Below are 23373 nucleotides of genomic sequence, written 5' to 3' on the forward strand. Positions count from 1 at the left end.
CTTTTACTAAACGGTACGTGCTAAATAGTATGCAACGATGAGTACATAGTATGCAGTTTAAGTATGTAGTATTTGGGTATTTGGACACGGCCAGTGTCTAGTTTGAGAAAGTGAATGATAGTTACCATAGCTATATATTCACAGCTACAGTACATACCACAGCTACAGAGCGCACCACAGCTACAGTACATACCACAGCTAGAGAGCGCAGCACAGCTACAGTACATACCACAGCTACAGAGCGCAGCACAGCTACAGTACATACCACAGCTACAGAGCGCAGCACAGCTACAGTACATACCACAGCTACAGTACATACCACAGCTAGAGAGCGCAGCACAGCTACAGTACATACCACAGCTACAGAGCGCAGCACAGCTACAGTACATACCACAGCTACAGAGCGCAGCACAGCTACAGTACATACCACAGCTACAGAGCGCAGCACAGCTACAGTACATACCACAGCTACAGAGCGCAGCACAGCTACAGTACATACCATAGCTACAGTAGAGCGCAGCACAGCTACAGTACATACCACAGCTACAGAGCGCAGCACAGCTACAGTACATACCACAGCTAGAGAGCGCAGCACAGCTACAGTACATACCACAGCTACAGAGCGCAGCACAGCTACAGTACATACCACAGCTACAGAGCGCAGCACAGCTACAGTACATACCACAGCTACAGAGCGCAGCACAGCTACAGTACATACCACAGCTAGAGAGCGCAGCACAGCTACAGTACATACCACAGCTAGAGAGCGCAGCACAGCTACAGTACATACCACACCTACAGTACATACCACAGCTACAGTACATACCACAGCTAGAGAGCGCAGCACAGCTACAGTACATACCACACCTACAGTACATACCACAGCTACAGAGCGCAGCACAGCTACAGTACATACCACAGCTACAGTACATACCACAGCTACATTACATACCACAGCTACAGAGCGCAGCACAGCTACATTACATACCACAGCTACAGAGCGCATCACAGGAGCAGGTGAGTATTTGTCTTTCTACAGTCGTTTCTTAAACATGGAACCAAGGTCAAGAGCAGCAGGGTGTCACGTTCTTTGATATCCCCCATCAACATTAGCAGAGTGTCACGTTCTTTCCTGTCCCCCACGGTGTCCACTTTATTCCCAGCCCAGGGTGAAGGGTAGCCCGCCCGCTGGCACACCTGTCATTGACTCTAGCCCGGGATGTAGCCTGGATGGTAGATGGTATCATCATAAAACAATATACATTTTGATCATATAAAGGACAAACCATACCTTAAATCGAGGAGGTCTTTATATTTTTCAGTACCTGCACCTGCTGTCCTTTCAAATTCAAGTCCAAATGTTTTATTTGGGCAGTTAGGTTCCTGTAAGAACTCCCACCAACTAAGGAGGTTCCTCAGTGAACCTCATCCCCTATGGGGTTCTTGGAAGAACCTTTTGTGGGCCGTTTCCAGTGCCAAGAACCCTAAGGTTCTTCAACCCTTGTTGAACCCCTAATTTTTAGTGTGTAGTGCATTACTTTTGACCAGAGCCTGTCAAGGGATAAAGCCTAGCCAACCACTGTTACCTTGTCATTAAGTCTACCTGGGAGCAGACAGCATCACACCAACAGTACATTACAGTAGTCGCAGGGCTACAGACAGCATCACACCTACAGTAAAATACAGTAGTCACAGGACAGAAGACAGCATCACACCTACAGTAAAATGCAGTAGTCACAGGCCAGCAGACAGCATCACACCAACAATACATTACAGTAGTCACAGGGCTGCAGACAGCATCACACCTACAGTAAAATACAGTAGTCACAGGGCTACACACAGCATCACACCTACAGTAAAATACAGTAGTCACAGGGCTGCAGACAGCATCACACCTACAGTAAAATACAGTAGTCACAGGACAGAAGACAGCATCACACCTACAGTATATTACAGTAGTCACAGGCCAGCAGACAGCATCACACCAACAATACATTACAGTAGTCACAGGGCTGCAGACAGCATCACACCTACAGTAAAATACAGCAGTCACAGGGCTGCAGACAGCATCACACCTACAGTACATTACAGTAGTCACAGGGCTGCAGACAGCATCACACCTACAGTACATTACAGTAGTCACAGGCCAGCAGACAGCATCACACCAACATTACAGTAGTCACAGGGCTGCAGACAGCATCACACCTACAGTACATTACAGTAGTCACAGGCCAGCAGACAGCATCACACCTACAGTACATTACAGTAGTCACAGGCCAGCAGACAGCATCACACCAACAGTACATTACAGTAGTCACAGGCCAGTAGACAGCATCACACCTACAGTACATTACAGTAGTCACAGGCCAGCAGACAGCATCACACCAACATTACAGTAGTCACAGGCCAGCAGACAGCATCACACCAACAGTACATTACAGTAGTCACAGGCCAGCAGACAGCATCACACCTACAATACATTACAGTAGTCACAGGGCTGCAGACAGCATCACACCTACAGTAAAATACAGTAGTCACAGGGCTACAGACAGCATCACACCTACAGTAAAATACAGTAGTCACAGGGCTGCAGACAGCATCACACCTACAGTAAAATACAGTAGTCACAGGACAGAAGACAGCATCACACCTACAGTAAAATACAGTAGTCACAGGACAGAAGACAGCATCACACCAACAGTACATTACAGTAGTCACAGGGCTGCAGACAGCATCACACCAACATTACAGTAGTCACAGGCCAGCAGACAGCATCACACCAACATTACAGTAGTCACAGGCCAACAGACAGCATCACACCTACAGCACATTACAGTAGTCACAGGCCAGCAGACAGCATCACACCTACAGTAAAATACAGTAGTCACAGGCCAGTAGACAGCATCACACCAACAGTACATTACAGTAGTCACAGGCCAGCAGACAGCATCACACCTACAGTACATTACAGTAGTCACAGGGCTGCAGACAGCATCACACCTACAGTACATTACAGTAGTCACAGGCCAGTAGACAGCATCACACCTACAGTACATTACAGTAGTCACAGGGCTGCAGGCAGCATCACACCTACAGTACATTACAGTAGTCACAGGCCAGCAGACAGCATCACACCTACAGTACATTACAGTAGTCACAGGCCAGCAGACAGCATCACACCTACAGTACATTACAGTAGTCACAGGCCAGCAGACAGCATCACACCTACAGTACATTACAGTAGTCACAGGCCAGCAGACAGCATCACACCTACAGTACATTACAGTAGTCACAGGGCTGCAGACAGCATCACACCTACAGTACATTACAGTAGTCACAGGCCAGCAGACAGCATCACACCTACAGTACATTACAGTAGTCACAGGGCTGCAGACAGCATCACACCTACAGTACATTACAGTAGTCACAGGGCTGCAGACAGCATCACACCTACAGTACATTACAGTAGTCACAGGCCAGCAGACAGCATCACACCTACAGTACATTACAGTAGTCACAGGGCTGCAGACAGCATCACACCTACAGTACATTACAGTAGTCACAGGCCAGCAGACAGCATCACACCTACAGTACATTACAGTAGTCACAGGCCAGCAGACAGCATCACACCTACAGCACATTACAGTAGTCACAGGCCAGCAGGCAGCATCACACCTACAGCACAGCAGTCAGACAGGACCCACTAATATATATCTGTCTATAATACATGTAATCAGACAGGCCCCCTTTAACATCTGTCTTCCCATGTCGGGTAACCCAGGATGATTTGTCGCTCCATCCCTCCCTCCCTCCTTCCATCCACTCCTTTCCTTGTCTCCTCTCTCCCCCACTCCTCTTCCCACCTCACCTTCGTCCTCTCCCTACCCTCCTCTCCTCCCTCTTCCCTCCACCCTCCATCCCTCCATCCTACCCCTCCTCTACCTTACCCCTTGGCTTCCCTCCTCCTCTCCCTCCATCACTTCATCACGGTGACAGTGAACGGCGGTTGGTCTACCTGGACAACGTGGTCGGCGTGCAGCTCAGTTTGTGGGCGTGGCTGGCAGAGGAGGAGCCGCAGCTGCACCAATCCCACGCCGCTGAACGGGGGCATGGCATGCGACGGACAGAATGTCCAGAAAAGCGCCTGCACCGCGACCTGCCCAGGTAACACCGCCTGCTCAAACCGCTTCCCAGGCCTTCGGCTAGGCTACTTCCTGTCCTGTGGCTCCGCCTCTGCTTGGCTGTGATTGGCTTAGCCAGTTTGGCTTCCTGTGGCTGCCTGCTGCTTTCTGTGGCAAAACATATATATATATTTTTTTTTGCGCTTTAGAGACATCATTAGTTCGTCTTTTGTTTGAGATTGGCTGCCCTTTGTGGCCAGATTTTTATTTTTTAGATATCATTTTTTAATTGGGGAGCGGGTTGGTTGGTTGGTTGTTTATCTGTGATTAGATTGAGTTGAGTAGAATGGAAAAATATACTTTTGTGTCATCAGTTTCTACACATCCTTGTTTCTCCTCCCTGTAGTCTGTGCAGTAGAAACCATGCCCTCGATTCATATATCTTCTGTGAGAGACTGAGTCCCTGCTTTGTATCCCAAACGGCACCCTATTCACTATATAGCCGCCATGGGCTCTGGTCTAAAGTAGTGCACTATGTAGGGAAAAGGGCTCTGGTGTGTATAGAGAATAGGGTGCCATTTGGGGCGCAGTAATAATCGCTAGTCGTTGCGAAGTGTCAGAGCTACCGTACTGCATCTGTTTATGTTTGGTGCTCTAGTCATGTAGTAAATATTGGAAATAAAAAGGTGAATTATAGCAGACGGCAAACCAGAGTTTACGCACCGGGAGTTAAGACATCTTTGATTCCTGTGTGGAGGCAGAGCGATGTGGAGGCAGAGGGGTGTGGAGCCAGAGGGGTGTGGAGGCAGAGCGATGTGGAGGCAGAGGGGTGTGGAGGCAGAGCGGTGTGGAGGCAGAGTGGTGTGGAGGGAGAGTGGTGTGGAGGCAGAGTGGTGTGGAGGCAGAGGCAGAGTGGTGTGGAGGCAGAGCGGTGTGGAGGCAGAGTGGTGTGGAGGCAGAGGCAGAGTGGTGTGGAGGCAGAGTGGTGTGGAGGCAGAGTGGTGTGGAGGCAGAGTGGTGTGGAGGCAGAGTGGTGGGGAGGCAGAGTGGCGTGGAGGCAGAGTGGTGTGGAGGCAGAGGCAGAGTGGTGTGGAGGCAGAGTGGTGTGGAGGCAGAGTGGTGTGGAGGCAGAGTGGTGGGGAGGCAGAGTGGTGGGGAGGCAGAGTGGTGTGGAGGCAGAGTGGTGGGGAGGCAGAGTGGTGGGGAGGCAGAGTGGCGTGGAGGCAGAGTGGTGTGGAGGCAGAGGCAGAGTGGTGTGGAGGCAGAGTGGTGTGGAGGCAGAGTGGTGTGGAGGCAGAGTGGTGGGGAGGCAGAGTGGTGTGGAGGCAGAGTGGTGTGGAGGCAGAGTGGTGGGGAGGCAGAGTGGTGGGGAGGCAGAGTGGCGTGGAGGCAGAGGCAGAGTGGTGTGGAGGCAGAGTGGTGTGGAGGCAGAGTGGTGTGGAGGCAGAGTGGTGTGGAGGCAGAGTGGTGGGGAGGCAGAGTGGTGTGGAGGCAGAGTGTTGGGGAGGCAGAAAAACACACATACTGCATGATGCTGAGTAGAACATGTCATTTCGATCTCTGGCAGGCAGCAGGAGAGGAAGGGAAGAACAGACAGAGGGAGGGAGAGAGAGAGAGAGAGGGATAAAGGGATATGGAGGAAGAGAGAGAGGGAGAGAGGATGGAGAGAGAGAGAGAGAGAGAGAGAGGGAGGGATAAAGGGAGATGAGGAAGAGAGAGAGGGAGAGGGAGAGAGGATGGAGAGAGAGAGCGACAGAGAGAGAGAGAGAAAGAGAGAGAGAGAGAGAGAGAGAGAGAGAGAGAGAGAGAGAGAGGGAGAGAGAGAGAGAGAGAGAGAGAGAGAGAGAGAGAGAGAGAGAGAGAGAGAGAGAGAGAGAGAGAGAGAGAGAGAGAGAGAGAGAGAAAGAGACAGAGAGAGAGAGAGAGAAAGAGAGAGAGAGAGAGGCATTAGTCAGCCGTGCTGACCGCCAGAAACTATCCTATGCCCCATCAACAGCGGAGAGCTAAACCCTCCAACCTCCGTCAGACTCTAGCTTCTACTGCTCCTGCTCCCCAGTACCCGAGTCATATCTACCGCAACCAATCAGAGATCTCATTAGAACATCTCATTGCATCATCACTCCCAGGACAGGTAGTCAGACGTCACCCACGGTAGCGTCAGGTTGGAGTGAAAGTAATATGGCCTCTTCGGAATACAACTAATGCTCCGGGGGGGGGGGATAAAAACACAGGAAAACAATAGGAGACAAAAGCAGCAGCAGGATGTGGAATCTGACAGCAACAGGAGGTGGATTCGTTCTGATTAAAACAGTGCATTCATGGGTTCAATCTCAGAAGTATTCGCGGATGCAAGGTCCTCCTATAACAAAGCAGGCAGAGCACCTCTGTAGGCTTTAAGGAGATTAAACGCGGACCCAGACTAGGCTAAAATTGTTTGGATCTCCCCCCTCAAGAGTCTCCCTGTAATTCCAACCCTAAGGGCACTGTTACACAAATTGCATTGTGGCATGTGTGGGCAGTGTAGTGAGACAGAGGGGACTGAGACGGTGTCCCAAATGGCACCCTACACCCTATATAGTGCACTACTTTTGTTTTGACCAGAGCTTTATCGGCAATAGGGTGTAATTTATAGTGCACTACAGTATATAGGGAATAGGGTGCCATTTATAGTGCACTACATTATATAGGGAATAGGGTGCCATTTATAGTGCACTACAGTATGTAGGGAATAGGGTGCCATTTATAGTGCACTACATTATATAGGGAATAGGGTGCCATTTATAGTGCACTACAGTATATAGGAATAGGGTGCCATTTATAGTGCACTACATTATATAGGGAATAGGGTGCCATTTATAGTGCACTACAGTATATAGGAATAGGGTGCCATTTATAGTGCACTACATTATATAGGGAATAGGGTGCCATTAATAGTGCACTACATTATATAGGGAATAGGGTGCCATTTATAGTGCACTACATTATATAGGGAATAGGGTGCCATTTATAGTGCACTACAGTTTATAGGGAATAGGGTGCCATTTATAGTGCACTACATACAGTATGTAGGGAATAGGGTGCTATTTATAGTGCACTACATTATATAGGGAATAGGGTGCCATTTATAGTGCACTACATACAGTTTATAGGGAATAGGGTGCTATTTATAGTGCACTACATTATGTAGGGAATAGGGTGCCATTTATAGTGCACTACATTATATAGGGAATAGGGTGCCATTTATAGTGCACTACAGTTTATAGGGAATAGGGTGCCATTTATAGTGCACTACAGTATGTAGGGAATAGGGTACCATTTATAGTGCACTACAGTATGTAGGGAATAGGGTGCCATTTATAGTGCACTACATTATATAGGGAATAGGGTGCCATTTATTATGCACTACAGTATATAGGAATAGGGTGCCATTTATAGTGCACTACATTATATAGGGAATAGGCTGCCATTAATAGTGCACTACATTATATAGGGAATAGGGTGCCATTTATAGTGCACTACATTATATAGGGAATAGGGTGCCATTTATAGTGCACTACAGTTTATAGGGAATAGGGTGCTATTTATAGTGCACTACAGTTTATAGGGAATAGGGTGCCATTTATAGTGCACTACAGTATGTAGGGAATAGGGTGCCATTTATAGTGCACTACAGTATGTAGAGAATAGGGTGCCATTTATAGTGCACTTCAGTTTATAGGGAATAGGGTGCCATTTATAGTGCACTACATTATATAGGGAATAGGGTGCCATTTATAGTGCACTGCAGTATTGTAGGGAATAGGGTGCTATTTTAGACGCACGTGTGAGACTGAGGGGAGAGGCCAGAACCCCAGACACTGAATGTCCAGTCTATCACATCTCTGATGGTTCTGAATGTCCAGTCTGTCACATCTCTGATGGTTCTGAATGTCCAGTCTGTCACATCTCTGATGGTTCTGAATGTCCAGTCTATCACATCTCTGATGGTTCTGCCGTGTCCGTATGGGTAAAGGTGGTTCTGCTGTGTCCGTATGGGTAAAGGTGGTTCTGCCGTGTCCGTATGGGTAAAGGTGGTTCTGCCGTGTCCGTATGGGTAAAGGTGGTTCTGCCGTGTCCGTATGGGTAAAGGTGGTTCTGCCGTGTCCGTATGGGTAAAGGTGGTTCTGCTGTGTCCGTATGGGTAAAGGTGGTTCTGCCGTGTCCGTATGGGTAAAGGTGGTTCTGCTGTGTCCGTATGGGTAAAGGTGGTTCTGCTGTGTCCGTATGGGTAAAGGTGGTTCTGCTGTGTCCGTATGGGTAAAGGTGGTTCTGCTGTGTCCGTATGGGTAAAGGTGGTTCTGCCGTGTCCGTATGGGTAAAGGTGGTTCTGCCGTGTCCGTATGGGTAAAGGTGGTTCTGCTGTGTCCGTATGGGTAAAGGTGGTTCTGCTGTGTCCGTATGGGTAAAGGTGGTTCTGCTGTGTCCGTATGGGTAAAGGTGGTTCTGCTGTGTCCGTATGGGTAAAGGTGGTTCTGCTGTGTCCGTATGGGTAAAGGTGGTTCTGCCGTGTCCGTATGGGTAAAGGTGGTTCTGCTGTGTCCGTATGGGTAAAGGTGGTTCTGCTGTGTCCGTATGGGTAAAGGTGGTTCTGCCGTGTCCGTATGGGTAAAGGTGGTTCTGCCGTGTCCGTATGGGTAAAGGTGGTTCTGCTGTGTCCGTATGGGTAAAGGTGGTTCTGCTGTGTCCGTATGGGTAAAGGTGGTTCTGCCGTGTCCGTATGGGTAAAGGTGGTTCTGCCGTGTCCGTATGGGTAAAGGTGGTTCTGCTGTGTCCGTATGGGTAAAGGTGGTTCTGCTGTGTCCGTATGGGTAAAGGTGGTTCTGCCGTGTCCGTATGGGTAAAGGTGGTTCTGCCGTGTCCGTATGGGTAAAGGTGGTTCTGCTGTGTCCGTATGGGTAAAGGTGGTTCTGCTGTGTCCGTATGGGTAAAGGTGGTTCTGCTGTGTCCGTATGGGTAAAGGTGGTTCTGCTGTGTCCGTATGGGTAAAGGTGGTTCTGCCGTGTCCGTATGGGTAAAGGTGGTTCTGCCGTGTCCGTATGGGTAAAGGTGGTTCTGCTGTGTCCGTATGGGTAAAGGTGGTTCTGCCGTGTCCGTATGGGTAAAGGTGGTTCTGCTGTGTCCGTATGGGTAAAGGTGGTTCTGCTGTGTCCGTATGGGTAAAGGTGGTTCTGCTGTGTCCGTATGGGTAAAGGTGGTTCTGCTGTGTCCGTATGGGTAAAGGTGGTTCTGCTGTGTCCGTATGGGTAAAGGTGGTTCTGCTGTGTCCGTATGGGTAAAGGTGGTTCTGCTGTGTCCGTATGGGTAAAGGTGGTTCTGCTGTGTCCGTATGGGTAAAGGTGGTTCTGCTGTGTCCGTATGGGTAAAGGTGGTTCTGCTGTGTCCGTATGGGTAAAGGTGGTTCTGCTGTGTCCGTATGGGTAAAGGTGGTTCTGCTGTGTCCGTATGGGTAAAGGTGGTTCTGCTGTGTCCGTATGGGTAAAGGTGCTCTTTATGAAAAATCCGAGTAACATTCCATCCACGAGGACAACAGAGGGTGATTTTAGTCATTTTGACTGCTGGAAAGAACTACTACATAGCTCATTTATGTTTCTGAGAGAGTGTGTAGGGAATAGTGTGTAGGGAATAGTGTGTAGGGAATAGTGTGTAGGGAATAGTGTGTAATTAGTACCATATTCCATGACCTTGTCTGGTTCAATGTACCACTGACTACATGGGTAGACTGGGAGACTATTAGACAGGAGGTCAGAGTGAATCGATGACATTTGGAAGCTGTGTAATGCACTGTAAATTCAGCGACGCGACCCTCAGTGTGAATAATTTAGATTGAGGATTTGACACGTCTGACATTTGAATACAGTAACTAGTGGTCAATGTTTGTTTAATGGTATGTTTATTTTCTAGACTGAAAGCTCGTTAGGACTGAGCTTGTGATTCCTTATTTTTTTTTTTTGTCAGTTTATTTTTGTATTTTTATCTCGCAGCTTTCAAAATGGTACTCGTTTGGAGCAGCAGTCCAGCTTCAATAATCCACTCATTACTCCAGAGGCAGAATTCTTTGATAATTATTAGTTATTTTTAGTGCTTTTGTGTTCTTCAGTTTTTGTGTGTTTTAATTGAAGGTTGTAGCGGCTGGTTTGTGTGAAGAGGAATTTTGAACATCAATTCTGAACAGCAGTGTGAGTCATGCAACTTTTAGGAAATTAGTAAATGTCTTCTCACCCAATCAAATGGGTGAATATAGCAGAGATACCCAATCAAATGGGTGAATATAGCAGAGATACCCAATCAAATGGGTGAATATAGCAGAGATACCCAATCAAATGGATGAATATAGCAGAGATACCCAATCAAATGGGTGAATATAGCAGAGATACCCAATCAAATGGGTGAATATAGCAGAGATACCCAATCAAATGGGTGAATATAGCAGAGATACCCAATCAAATGGGTGAATATAGCAGAGATACCCAATCAAATGGGTGAATATAGCAGAGATACCCATGAATATAGCATATAAGATGGCGGTGCTGAGAAGAGCAGGCTATTGACAACCACAGATACAACAACAACCACAGATACAACAACAACAGACACAGATACAACAACAGGACTAACAGTAAACACAGACTTGTTCTTTTTGTGACCGAATCTTCACTCTTATCAATGACTTAGAAGTGCTAAAGATGATTCATATCAATTGGAAGAATTGGAATATACTCCAGAAAGAGGGGGAATATACTCCAGGAAGAGGGGGAATATACTCCAGGAAGAGGGGGAATATACTCCAGAAAGAGGGGGAATATACTCCAGGAAGAGGGGGAATATACTCCAGGAAGAGGGGGAATATACTCCAGAAAGAGGGGGAATATACTCCAGGAAGAGGGGGAATATACTCCAGGAAGAGGGGGAATATACTCCAGGAAGAGGGGGAATATACTCCAGGAAGAGGGGGAATATACTCCAGGAAGAGGGGGAATATACTCCAGAAAAAGGGGGAATATACTCCAGGAAGAGGGGGAATATACTCCAGGAAGAGGGGGAATATACTCCAGAAAGAGGGGGAATATACTCCAGGAAGAGGGGGAATATACTCCAGGAAGAGGGGGAATATACTCCAGGAAGAGGGGGAATATACTCCAGAAAGAGGGGGAATATACTCCAGAAAGAGGGGGAATATACTCCAGGAAGAGGGGGAATATACTCCAGAAAGAGGGGGAATATACTCCAGGAAGAGGGGGAATATACTCCAGGAAGAGGGGGAATATACTCCAGGAAGAGGGGGAATATACTCCAGGAAGAGGGGGAATATACTCCAGGAAGAGGGGGAATATACTCCAGGAAGAGGGGGAATATACTCCAGGAAGAGGGGGAATATACTCCAGGAAGAGGGGGAATATACTCCAGGAAGAGGGGAAATATGAAGAAGGGATTTGGGGAACAACACCTATGAAACAAAAAAAAACCTGACGTGATGCCTAATAGCTTGGTGTGTGTGTGTGTGTGTGTGTGTGTGTGTGTGTGTGTGTGTGTGTGTGTGTGTGTGTGTGTGTGTGTGTGTGTGTGTGTGTGTGTGTGTGTGTGTGTGTGCCAACGTGCATGCGTGGATGTATTCAGTCGCTAAGTCACTGCAGGCATTAGAGACAGCTTATAACTGTTCATAATGATATAATCCTTAGAGACAGCCTGTAGCTGTTCATAGTAATATAATCATTAGAGACAGTTTATAACTGTTCATAGTAATATAATCCTTAGAGACAGTTTATAACTGTTCATAATGATATAATCCTTAGAGACAGTTTATAACTGTTCATAATGATATAATCCTTAGAGACAGTTTATAACTGTTCATAATGATATAATCCTTAGAGACAGTTTATAACTGTTCATAGTAATATAATCCTTAGAGACAGCCTGTAGCTGTTCATAATGATATATACAATTTAGCAGATATTTTATCCAACAATATATACAGTCATGCACACATTTTACCTATGGGTGGCCCCAGCAGGAATAAAACTCACAATCCTTTGCATGGCAAAGCACCATGCTCTACCAACTGAGCCACATGGCACCCATTTCATATTCCAGTTCGTTTCATATTCTCAGTGTTTTCCTCAGGAACTGATCACCAGCCTGGGTTTATCAGGTGGTAGACAGCAGCCACCTCACTACACCAGCCTGGGTTTATCAGGTGGTAGACAGCAGCCACCTCACTACACCAGCCTGGGTTTATCAGGTGGTAGACAGCAGCCACCTCACTACACCAGCCTGGGTTTATCAGGTGGTAGAGACAGCAGCCACCTCACTACACCAGCCTGAGTTTATCAGGTGGTAGACAGCAGCCACCTCACTACACCAGCCTGAGTTTATCAGGTGGTAGAGACAGCAGCCACCTCACTACACCAGCCTGGGTTTATCAGGTGGTAGACAGCAGCCACCTCACTACACCAGCCTGGGTTTATCAGGTGGTAGACAGCAGCCACCTCACTACACCAGCCTGGGTTTATCAGGTGGTAGAGACAGCAGCCACCTCACTACACCAGCCTGGGTTTATCAGGTGGTAGACAGCAGCCACCTCACTACACCAGCCTGGGTTTATCAGGTGGTAGAGACAGCAGCCACCTCACTACACCAGCCTGAGTTTATCAGGTGGTAGACAGCAGCCACCTCACTACACCAGCCTGAGTTTATCAGGTGGTAGAGACAGCAGCCACCTCACTACACCAGCCTGAGTTTATCAGGTGGTAGACAGCAGCCACCTCACTACACCAGCCTGGGTTTATCAGGTGGTAGACGGCAGCCACCTCACTACACCAGCCTGAGTTTATCAGGTGGTAGACAGCAGCCACCTCACTACACCAGCCTGAGTTTATCAGGTGGTAGACAGCAGCCACCTCACTACACCAGCCTGGGTTTATCAGGTGGTAGACAGCAGCCACCTCACTACACCAGCCTGGGTTTATCAGGTGGTAGACAGCAGCCACCTCACTACACCAGCCTGGGTTTATCAGGTGGTAGACGGCAGCCACCTCACTACACCAGCCTGAGTTTATCAGGTGGTAGACAGCAGCCACCTCACTACACCAGCCTGAGTTTATCAGGTGGTAGACAGCAGCCACCTCACTACACCAGCCTGAGTTTATCAGGTGGTAGAGACAGCAGCCACCTCACTACACCAGCCTGAGTTTATCAGGTGGTAGAGACAGCAGCCACCTCACTACACCAGCCTGAGTTTATCAGGTGGTAGACAGCAGCCACCTCACTACACCAGCCTGGGTTTATCAGGTGGTAGACAGCAGCCACCTCACTACACCAGCCTGGGTTTATCAGGTGGTAGACACCTCCTCTCCCCTACTGAGTTATTGTATTACAGTCCTGCCTCCTCTCCTCTCTCCCTACTGGGTTATTGTATTACAGACCTGCCTCCTCTCCCCTCCCCTACTGGGTTTTTGTATTACAGACCTGCACCCTCTCCCCTCCCCTCCCCTACTGGGTTAATGTATTACAGACCTGCCTCCTCTCCCCTCCCCTCCCCAACTAGGTTAATGTATTACAGAAATGCCTCCTCTCCTCTCCCCTACTGGGTTATTGTATTACAGACCTGCCTCCTCTCCCCTCCCCTCCCCTACTGGGTTAATGTATTACAGACCTGGCTCCCCTCCCCTACTGGGTTATTGTATTACAGACCTGCCTCCTCTCCTCTCCCCTACTGGGTTATTGTATTACAGACCTGCCTCCTCTCCTCTCCCCTCCCCTACTGGGTTATTGTATTACAGACCTGCCTCCTCTCCTCTCCTCTCCTCTCCCCTACTGGGTTATTGTATTACAGACCTGCCTCCTCTCCTCTCCCCTCCCCTACTGGGTTAATGTATTACAGACCTGCCTCCTCTCCTCTCCTCTCCCCTCCCCTACTGGGTTAATGTATTACAGACCTGCCTCCTCTCCTCTCCTCTCCCCTACTGGGTTAATGTATTACAGACCTGCCTCCTCTCCTCTCCCCTACTGGGTTAATGTATTACAGACCTGCCTCCTCTCCTCTCCTCTCCCCTACTGGGTTAATGTATTACAGACCTGCCTCCTCTCCTCTCCTCTCCCCTACTGGGTTAATGTATTACAGACCTGCCTCCTCTCCTCTCCCCTACTGGGTTAATGTATTACAGACCTGCCTCCTCTCCTCTCCTCTCCCCTACTGGGTTATTGTATTACAGTCCTGCCCCCTCTCCACTACTGGGTTATTGTATTACAGTCCCGCCTCCTCTCCTCTCCCCTACTGGGTTATTGTATTACAGACCTGCCTCCTCTCCTCTCCCCTCCTGGGTTAATACAGTCCTGCCTCCTCTCCACTCCCCTCCCCTACTGGGTTATTGTATTACAGTCCTGCCTCCTCTCCTCTCCCCTACTGGGTTATTGTATTACAGACCTGCCTCCTCTCCTCTCCCCTACTGGGTTATTGTATTACAGACCTGCCCCCTCTCCTGTCCCCTACTGGGTTGTTGTATTACAGACCTGCCTCCTCTCCTCTCCCCCTACTGGGTTGTTGTATTACAGACCTGCCTCCTCTCCTCTCCTCTCCCCTACTGGGTTATTGTATTACAGACCTGCCTCCTCTCCTCTCCTCTCCCCTACTGGGTTGTTGTATTACAGACCTGCCTCCTCTCCCCTCCCCTACTGGGTTGTTGTATTACAGACCTGCCTCCTCTCCTCCTCCCCTACTGGGTTGTTGTATTACAGACCTGCCTCCTCTCCTCTCCCCTACTGGGTTATTGTATTACAGACCTGCCTCCTCTCCTCTCCCCTCCCCTACTGGGTTAATGTATTACAGTCCTGCCTCCTCTCCTCTCCCCTACTGGGTTATTGTATTACAGACCTGCCTCCTCTCCTCTCCCCTACTGGGTTATTGTATTACAGACCTGCCTCCTCTCCCCTCCCCTACTGGGTTATTGTATTACAGACCTGCCTCCTCTCCCCTCCCCTACTGGGTTATTGTATTACAGACCTGCCTCCTCTCCTCTCCCCTACTGGGTTATTGTATTACAGACCTGCCTCCTCTCCTCTCCCCTCCCCTACTGGGTTAATGTATTACAGACCTGCCTCCTCTCCTCTCCTCTCCCCTACTGGGTTATTGTATTACAGACCTGCCTCCTCTCCTCTCCCCTCCCCTACTGGGTTATTGTATTACAGACCTGCTCTCCTTCTCCCCTACTGGGTTAATGTATTACAGACCTGCCTCCTCTCCTCTCCTCTCCCCTACTGGGTTATTGTATTACAGACCTGCCTCCTCTCCTGTCCCCTACTGGGTTAATGTATTACAGACCTGCCTCCTCTCCTCTCCTCTCCCCTACTGGGTTAATGTATTACAGACCTGCCTCCTCTCCTCTCCTCTCCCCTACTGGGTTAATGTATTACAGACCTGCCTCCTCTCCTCTCCCCTACTGGGTTATTGTATTACAGACCTGCCTCCTCTCCTCTCCTCTCCCCTACTGGGTTATTGTATTACAGACCTGCCTCTCCTCTCCCCTACTGGGTTATTGTATTACAGACCTGCCTCCTCTCCTCTCCCCTACTGGGTTATTGTATTACAGACCTGCCTCCTCTCCTCTCCCCTCCTGGGTTAATACAGTCCTGCCTCCTCTCCACTCCCCTCCCCTACTGGGTTATTGTATTACAGTCCTGCCTCCTCTCCTCTCCCCTACTGGGTTATTGTATTACAGACCTGCCTCCTCTCCTCTCCCCTACTGGGTTATTGTATTACAGACCTGCCCCCTCTCCTGTCCCCTACTGGGTTATTGTATTACAGACCTGCCTCCTCTCCTCTCCCCTACTGGGTTATTGTATTACAGACCTGCCTCCTCTCCTCTCCTCTCCCCTACTGGGTTATTGTATTACAGACCTGCCTCCTCTCCTCTCCTCTCCCCTACTGGGTTATTGTATTACAGACCTGCCTCCTCTCCCCTCCCCTACTGGGTTATTGTATTACAGACCTGCCTCCTCTCCTCTCCCCTACTGGGTTATTGTATTACAGACCTGCCTCCTCTCCTCTCCCCTACTGGGTTATTGTATTACAGACCTGCCTCCTCTCCTCTCCCCTCCCCTACTGGGTTAATGTATTACAGTCCTGCCTCCTCTCCTCTCCCCTACTGGGTTATTGTATTACAGACCTGCCTCCTCTCCACTCCCCTACTGGGTTATTGTATTACAGACCTGGCTCCTCTCCCCTACTGGGTTATTGTATTACAGTCCTGCCTCCTCTCCTCTCCCCTCCCCTACTGGGTTATTGTATTACAGTCCTGTATCCTCTCCTCTCCCCTCCCCTCCCCTACTGGGTTATTGTATTACAGACCTGCCTCCTCTCCTCTCCCCTACTGGGTTATTGTATTACAGACCTGCCTCCTCTCCTCTACCCTACTGGGTTATTGTATTACAGACCTACCTCCTCTCCTCTCCCCTACTGGGTTATTGTATTACAGACCTGCCTCCTCTCCTCTCCCCTACTGGGTTATTGTATTGCAGACCTACCTCCTCTCCTCTCCCCTACTGGGTTATTGTATTACAGTCCTGCCTCCTCTCCTCTCCCCTCCCCTCCCCTACTGGGTTAATGTATTACAGACCTGCCTCCTCTCCTCTCCCCTACTGGGTTATTGTATTACAGACCTGCCTCCTCTCCTCTCCCCTCCCTTACTGGGTTAATGTATTACAGACCTGCCTCCTCTCCTCTCCCCTACTGCGTTATTGTATTACAGACCTGCCTCCTCTCCTCTCCTCTCCCCTACTGGGTTATTGTATTAGAGTCCTGCCTCCTCTCCTCTCCTCTCCCCTACTGGGTTATTGTATTACAGACCTGCCTCCTCTCCTCTCCTCTCCCCTACTGGGTTATTGTATTACAGACCTGCCTCCTCTCCTCTCCCCTACTGGGTTATTGTATTACAGACCTACCTCCTCTCCTCTCCCCTACTGGGTTATTGTATTACAGTCCTGCCTCCTCTCCTCTCCCCTCCCCTCCCCTACTGGGTTAATGTATTACAGACCTGCCTCCTCTCCTCTCCCCTACTGGGTTATTGTATTACAGACCTGCCTCCTCTCCTCTCCTCTCCTCTCCCCTACTGGGTTATTGTATTACAGTCCTGCCTCCTCTCCTCTCCTCTCCCCTACTGGGTTATTGTATTACAGACCTGCCTCCTCTCCTCTCCTCTCCCCTACTGGGTTATTGTATTACAGACCTGCCTCCTCTCCCCTCCCCTACTGGGTTATTGTATTACAGACCTGCCTCCTCTCCTCTCCCCTACTGGGTTATTGTATTACAGACCTGCCTCCTCTCCTCTCCCCTACTGGGTTATTGTATTACAGTCCTGCCTCCTCTCCTCTCCCCTACTGGGTTATTGTATTACAGACCTGCCTCCTCTTCTCTCCCCTACTGGGTTATTGTATTACAGTCCTGCCCTCCTCTCCTCTCCCCTACTGGGTTATTGTATTACAGACCTGCCTCCTCTCCTCTCCCCTACTGGGTTATTGTATTACAGTCCTGCCTCCTCTCCTCTCCTCCCCTACTGGGTTAATGTATTACAGACCTGCCTCCTCTCCTCTCCTCTCCCCTACTGGGTTATTGTATTACAGACCTGCCTCCTCTCCCCTCCCCTACTGGGTTATTGTATTACAGACCTGCCTCCTCTCCTCTCCCCTACTGGGTTATTGTATTACAGACCTGCCTCCTCTCCTCTCCCCCTACTGGGTTGTTGTATTACAGACCTGCCTCCTCTCCTCTCCCCTACTGGGTTATTGTATTACAGACCTGCCTCCTCTCCTCTCCCCTACTGGGTTATTGTATTACAGACCTGCCTCCTCTCCTCTCCTCTCCCCTACTGGGTTATTGTATTACAGACCTGCCTCCTCTCCTCTCCTCTCCCCTACTGGGTTGTTGTATTACAGACCTGCCTCCTCTCCCTCTCCCCCTACTGGGTTATTGTATTACAGACCTGCCTCCTCTCCTCTCCCCTACTGGGTTGTTGTATTACAGACCTGCCTCCTCTCCTCTCCCCCCTACTGGGTTGTTGTATTACAGATCCTGCCTCCTCTCCTCTCCCCTACTGGGTTATTGTATTACAGACCTGCCTCCTCTCCTCTCCTCTCCCCTACTGGGTTGTTGTATTACAGACCTGCCTCCTCTCCCTCCTCTCCCCTACTGGGTTATTGTATTACAGACCTGCCTCCTCTCCTCTCCCTCCCCTACTGGGTTATTGTATTACAGACCTGCCTCCTCTCCTCTCCCCTACTGGGTTGTTGTATTACAGACCTGCCTCCCTCTCCTCTCCTCTCCCCTACTGGGTTGTTGTATTACAGACCTGCCTCCTCTCCTCTCCCCCCTACTGGGTTATTGTATTACAGACCTGCCTCCTCTCCTCTCCCCTACTGGGTTATTGTATTACAGACCTGCCTCCTCTCCTCTCCTCCCCCTACTGGGTTGTGATTACAGACCTGCCTCCTCTCCTCTCCCCTACTGGGTTATTGTATTACAGACCTGCCTCCTCTCCTCTCCCCTACTGGGTTATTGTATTACAGACCTGCCTCCTCTCCTCTCCCCTACTGGGTTATTGTATTACAGACCTGCCTCCTCTCCTCTCCCCTACTGGGTTATTGTATTACAGACCTGCCTCCTCTCCTCTCCCCTACTGGGTTATTGTATTACAGACCTGCCTCCTCTCCTCTCCTCTCCCCTACTGGGTTATTGTATTACAGACCTGCCTCCTCTCCTCTCCCCTACTGGGTTATTGTATTACAGACCTGCCTCCTCTCCTCTCCCTCCCCTACTGGGTTATTGTATTACAGACCTGCTCTCTCCTCTCCTCTCCCCTACTGGGTTATTGTATTACAGACCTGCCTCCTCTCCTCTCCTCCCCTACTGGGTTATTGTATTACAGACCTGCCTCCTCTCCTCTCCCCCTACTGGGTTATTGTATTACAGACCTGCCTCCTCTCCTCTCCTCTCCCCTACTGGGTTGTTGTATTACAGACCTGCCTCCTCTCCTCTCCCCTACTGGGTTGTTGTATTACAGACCTGCCTCCTCTCCTCTCCCCTACTGGGTTGTTGTATTACAGTCCTGCCTCCTCTCCTCTCCCTCTCCCCTACTGGGTTATTGTATTACAGACCTGCCTCCTCTCCTCTCCCCCTACTGGGTTGTTGTATTACAGTCCTGCCTCCTCTCCTCTCCCCTCCCCTACTGGGTTATTGTATTACAGTCCTGCCTCCTCTCCTCTCCTCTCCCCTACTGGGTTATTGTATTACAGACCTGCCTCCTCTCCTCTCCTCTCCCCTACTGGGTTATTGTATTACAGACCTGCCTCCTCTCCTCTCCCCTACTGGGTTATTGTATTACAGACCTGCCTCCTCTCCTCTCCCCTACTGGGTTATTGTATTACAGACCTGCCTCCTCTCCTCTCCCCTACTGGGTTATTGTATTACAGACCTGCCTCCTCTCCTCTCCCCTACTGGGTTATTGTATTACAGACCTGCCTCCTCTTCTCTCCCCTACTGGGTTATTGTATTACAGTCCTGCCTCCTCTCCTCTCCCCTACTGGGTTATTGTATTACAGACCTGCCTCCTCTCCTCTCCCCTACTGGGTTATTGTATTACAGTCCTGCCTCCTCTCCTCTCCTCCCCTACTGGGTTAATGTATTACAGACCTGCCTCCTCTCCCCTCCCCTCCCCTAGTGGGTTATTGTATTACAGACCTGATACCTCTCCTCTCCTCTCCCCTACTGGGTTATTGTATTACAGACCTGCCTCCTCTCCTCTCCCCTACTGGGTTATTGTATTACAGACCTGCCTCCTCTCTCCTCTCCCCTACTGGGTTATTGTATTACAGTCCTGCCTCCTCTCCTCTCCCCTACTGGGTTATTGTATTACAGACCTGCCTCCTCTTCCCTCCTCTCCCCTACTGGGTTAATGTATTACAGTCCTGCCTCCTCTCCCCTACTGGGTTAATGTATTACAGACCTGCCTCCTCTCCTCTCCCCTACTGGGTTATTGTATTACAGACCTGCCTCCTCTTCCCTCCTCTCCCCTACTGGGTTAATGTATTACAGACCTGCCTCCTCTCCCCTTCCCTACTCTACAACCTGCTGTGCTGGGTGATTGAAAAAATCAACTGTGTTGCTAGAAAAAAAGTGTTGACATCAGTGGAATTGTGAGCCGAGGCCAGTGGGATTTATGTTTTCTCACTTTGTTTACAGAATAATTAGCAGCGAGTGGCTATTTTTTTTTCCTTTTTTCTTTCTTGAATTCAAAGAAACATTGATAAACAACAAAGCTGTCTTCTACCAGTCCTGTGATAGTCACATCTCCACTCAGACTTTCAAACAGTCTTCATACCACTTCGTATTTCACTCCTTCCTTTCATTCTGTTCTACCCGCCATGTTGATGTTTGCATTCCTTCCCTCCTGCTGTTACTGATTCCATTCAATTCAATATGGGAAACATATGTTAACATTGCCAAAGTATTTGAAATAGATAATAAACAAAAGTGTAATTAACAATAATAAAAAAAAATTAAAAAGTACATTTACAGAAGTTCCAAAGAGATCGAGACATTTCAAATGTCATATTACGTCTATATACAGTGTTGCAACGAAGTACAAAATGGAAAATAAATAAACATAATTATGGGTTGTATTTACAATGGTGTTTGTTCTTCACTGGTTGACCTTTTCTTGTGGCAACAGGTCACACATCTTGCTGCTGTGATGGGACACTGTGGTATTTCACCCAATAGATATGGGAGTTTATCAAAATTGGATTTGTTTTTCTAATAATTTGTGGATCTGTGTGTAATCTGAGGGAAATATGTGTCTCTAATATGGTCATACATTTGGCAGGAGGTTAGGAAGTGCAGCTCAGTTTCCACCTCATTTTGTAGGCAGTGTGCACATAGCCTGTCTTCTCTTGAGAGCCAGGTCTGCCTATGGTGGCCTTTCTCAATAGCAAGGCTATGCTCACTGAGTCTCTAGAAAGATTTCCGGCGTTGCACCCTGAGCCCTTAACAAGTAACTATCCCCATAACAATAACACTGGTCTTGTTTCATGTTACGGTAACAGTAGTGGATGCATCATAGGCCTCGCTCTTTTATAGGTGCTCTATGTTTTCATAGTAGCTCACCTGCTAGTGACCTTAGCCCAGCGTGCTAGCATCCATCTCCTCTATAAAGCTCTGCTGCTCAGCTAGCTCACCTGCTAGTGACCTTAGCCCAGCGTGCTAGCATCCATCTCTGCTGCTCACCTAGCTCATCTGCTAGTGACCTTAGCCCAGCATGCTAGCATCCAGCTCTGCTGCTCACATAGCTCACCTGCTAGTGACCTTAGCCCAGCATGCTAGCATCCATCTCCTCTATAAAACTCTGCTGCTCACCTTCTAGTGACCTTAGCCCAGCGTGCTAGTATCCATCTCCTCTATAAACCTCTGCTGCTCACCTAGCTCACCTGCTAGTGACCTTAGCCCAGCGTGCTAGCATCCATCGCCTCTATAATACTCTGCTGCTCACCTAGCTCACCTGCTAGTGACCTTAGCCCAGCATGCTAGCATCCATCTCTGCTGCTCACCTAGCTCACCTGCTAGTGACCTTAGCCCAGCGTGCTAGCATCCAGCTCTGCTGCTCACCTAGCTCACCTGCTAGTAACCTTAGCCCAGCGTGCTAGCATCCAGCTCTGCTGCTCACCTAGCTCACCTGCTAGTGACCTTAGCCCAGCGTGCTAGCATCCATCTCTGCTGCTAACCTAGCTCACCTGCTAGTGACCTTAGCCCAGCGTGCTAGCATCCAGCTCTGCTGCTCACCTAGCTCACCTGCTAGTAACCTTAGCCCAGCGTGCTAGCATCCAGCTCTGCTGCTCACCTAGCTCACCTGCTAGTGACCTTAGCCCAGCGTGCTAGCATCCATCTCTGCTGCTAACCTAGCTCACCTGCTAGTGACCTTAGCCCAGCGTGCTAGCATCCAGCTCTGCTGCTCACCTAGCTCACCTGCTAGTAACCTTAGCCCAGCGTGCTAGCATCCAGCTCTGCTGCTCAGCTAGCTCACCTGCTAGTGACCTTAGCCCAGCGTGCTAGCATCCAGCTCTGCTGCTCACCTAGCTCACCTGCTAGTGACATTAGCCCAGCGTGCTAGCATCCATCTCCTCTATAAAACTCTGCTGCCCACCTAGCTCACCTGCTAGTAACCTTAGCCCAGCGTGCTAGCACCTAGCTTATCCTCTTGAATGAAAACAAAGAGAATATCATCTTATACACACTGTTGTATTGCTCAGGTATTACAGAGCCTTGCAAAAGTATTCATCCCCCCTGGTGTTTTTTCCTATTTTGTTGCATTACAACCTGTAATTTAAATAGATTTTTATCTGGATTTCATGTAATGGACATACACAAAATAGTCCAAACTGGTGAAGTGAAATGAAAAAAATTACTTGTTTCAGAAAAATTCTAAATGAAAAGTGGTGCGTACATATGTATTCACCCCCTTTGCTATGAAGCCCCTAAATAAGATCTGGCGCAACCAATTACCTTCAGAAGTCACATAATTAGTTAAATAAAGTCCACCTGTATGCAATCTAAGTGTCACATGATCTGTCGCATTATCTCAGTATATATAGACCTGTTCTGAAAGGCCCCAGAGTCTGCAACACCACTAAGCAAGGGGCACCACCAAGCAAGCAGCACCATGAAGACCAAGGAGCTCTCCAAACAGGTCAGGGACAAAGTTGTGGAGAAGTACAGATCAGGGTTGGGTTATAAAAAAATATCAGAAACTTTGAACATCCCACGGAACACCATTAAATCCATTATTAAAAAATTGAAAGAATATGGCACCACAACAAACCTGCCAAGAGAGGGCCGCCCACCAAAACTCACAGACCAGGCAAGGAGGACATTAATCAGAGAGGCAACAAAGAGACCAAAGATAACCCTGAAGGAGCTGCAAAGCTCCACAACAGAGATTGGAGTATCTGTCCATAGGACCACTTTAAGCCGTACACTCCACAGAGCTGGGCTTTATAGAAGAATGGCCAGAAAAAAAGCCATTGCTTATAGAAAAAAATAAGCAAACACGTTTGGTGTTCGCCAAAAGGCATGTGGGAGACTACCCAAACATATGGAAGAAGGTACTCTGGTCAGATGAGACTAAAATTGTGCTTTTTTGCCATCAAGGAAAATACTATGTCTGGCGCAAACCCA

At 48.8% G+C, this 23373-nt stretch overlaps 1 protein-coding gene across 1 annotated transcript in view; it reads left to right on the forward strand.

Annotated features, from left to right (window-relative positions):
- The window catches only part of unc5a (unc-5 netrin receptor A), a 513204-nt gene that overhangs the window by 373218 nt on the left and 116613 nt on the right, over window positions 1-23373 (forward strand). The gene's annotated exons all lie outside the window — the stretch shown is intronic.

Source organism: Salmo salar, chromosome ssa05 (genome assembly GCF_905237065.1).
Source record: "Salmo salar chromosome ssa05, Ssal_v3.1, whole genome shotgun sequence".
Taxonomy (NCBI): Eukaryota; Metazoa; Chordata; class Actinopteri; order Salmoniformes; family Salmonidae; genus Salmo; species Salmo salar.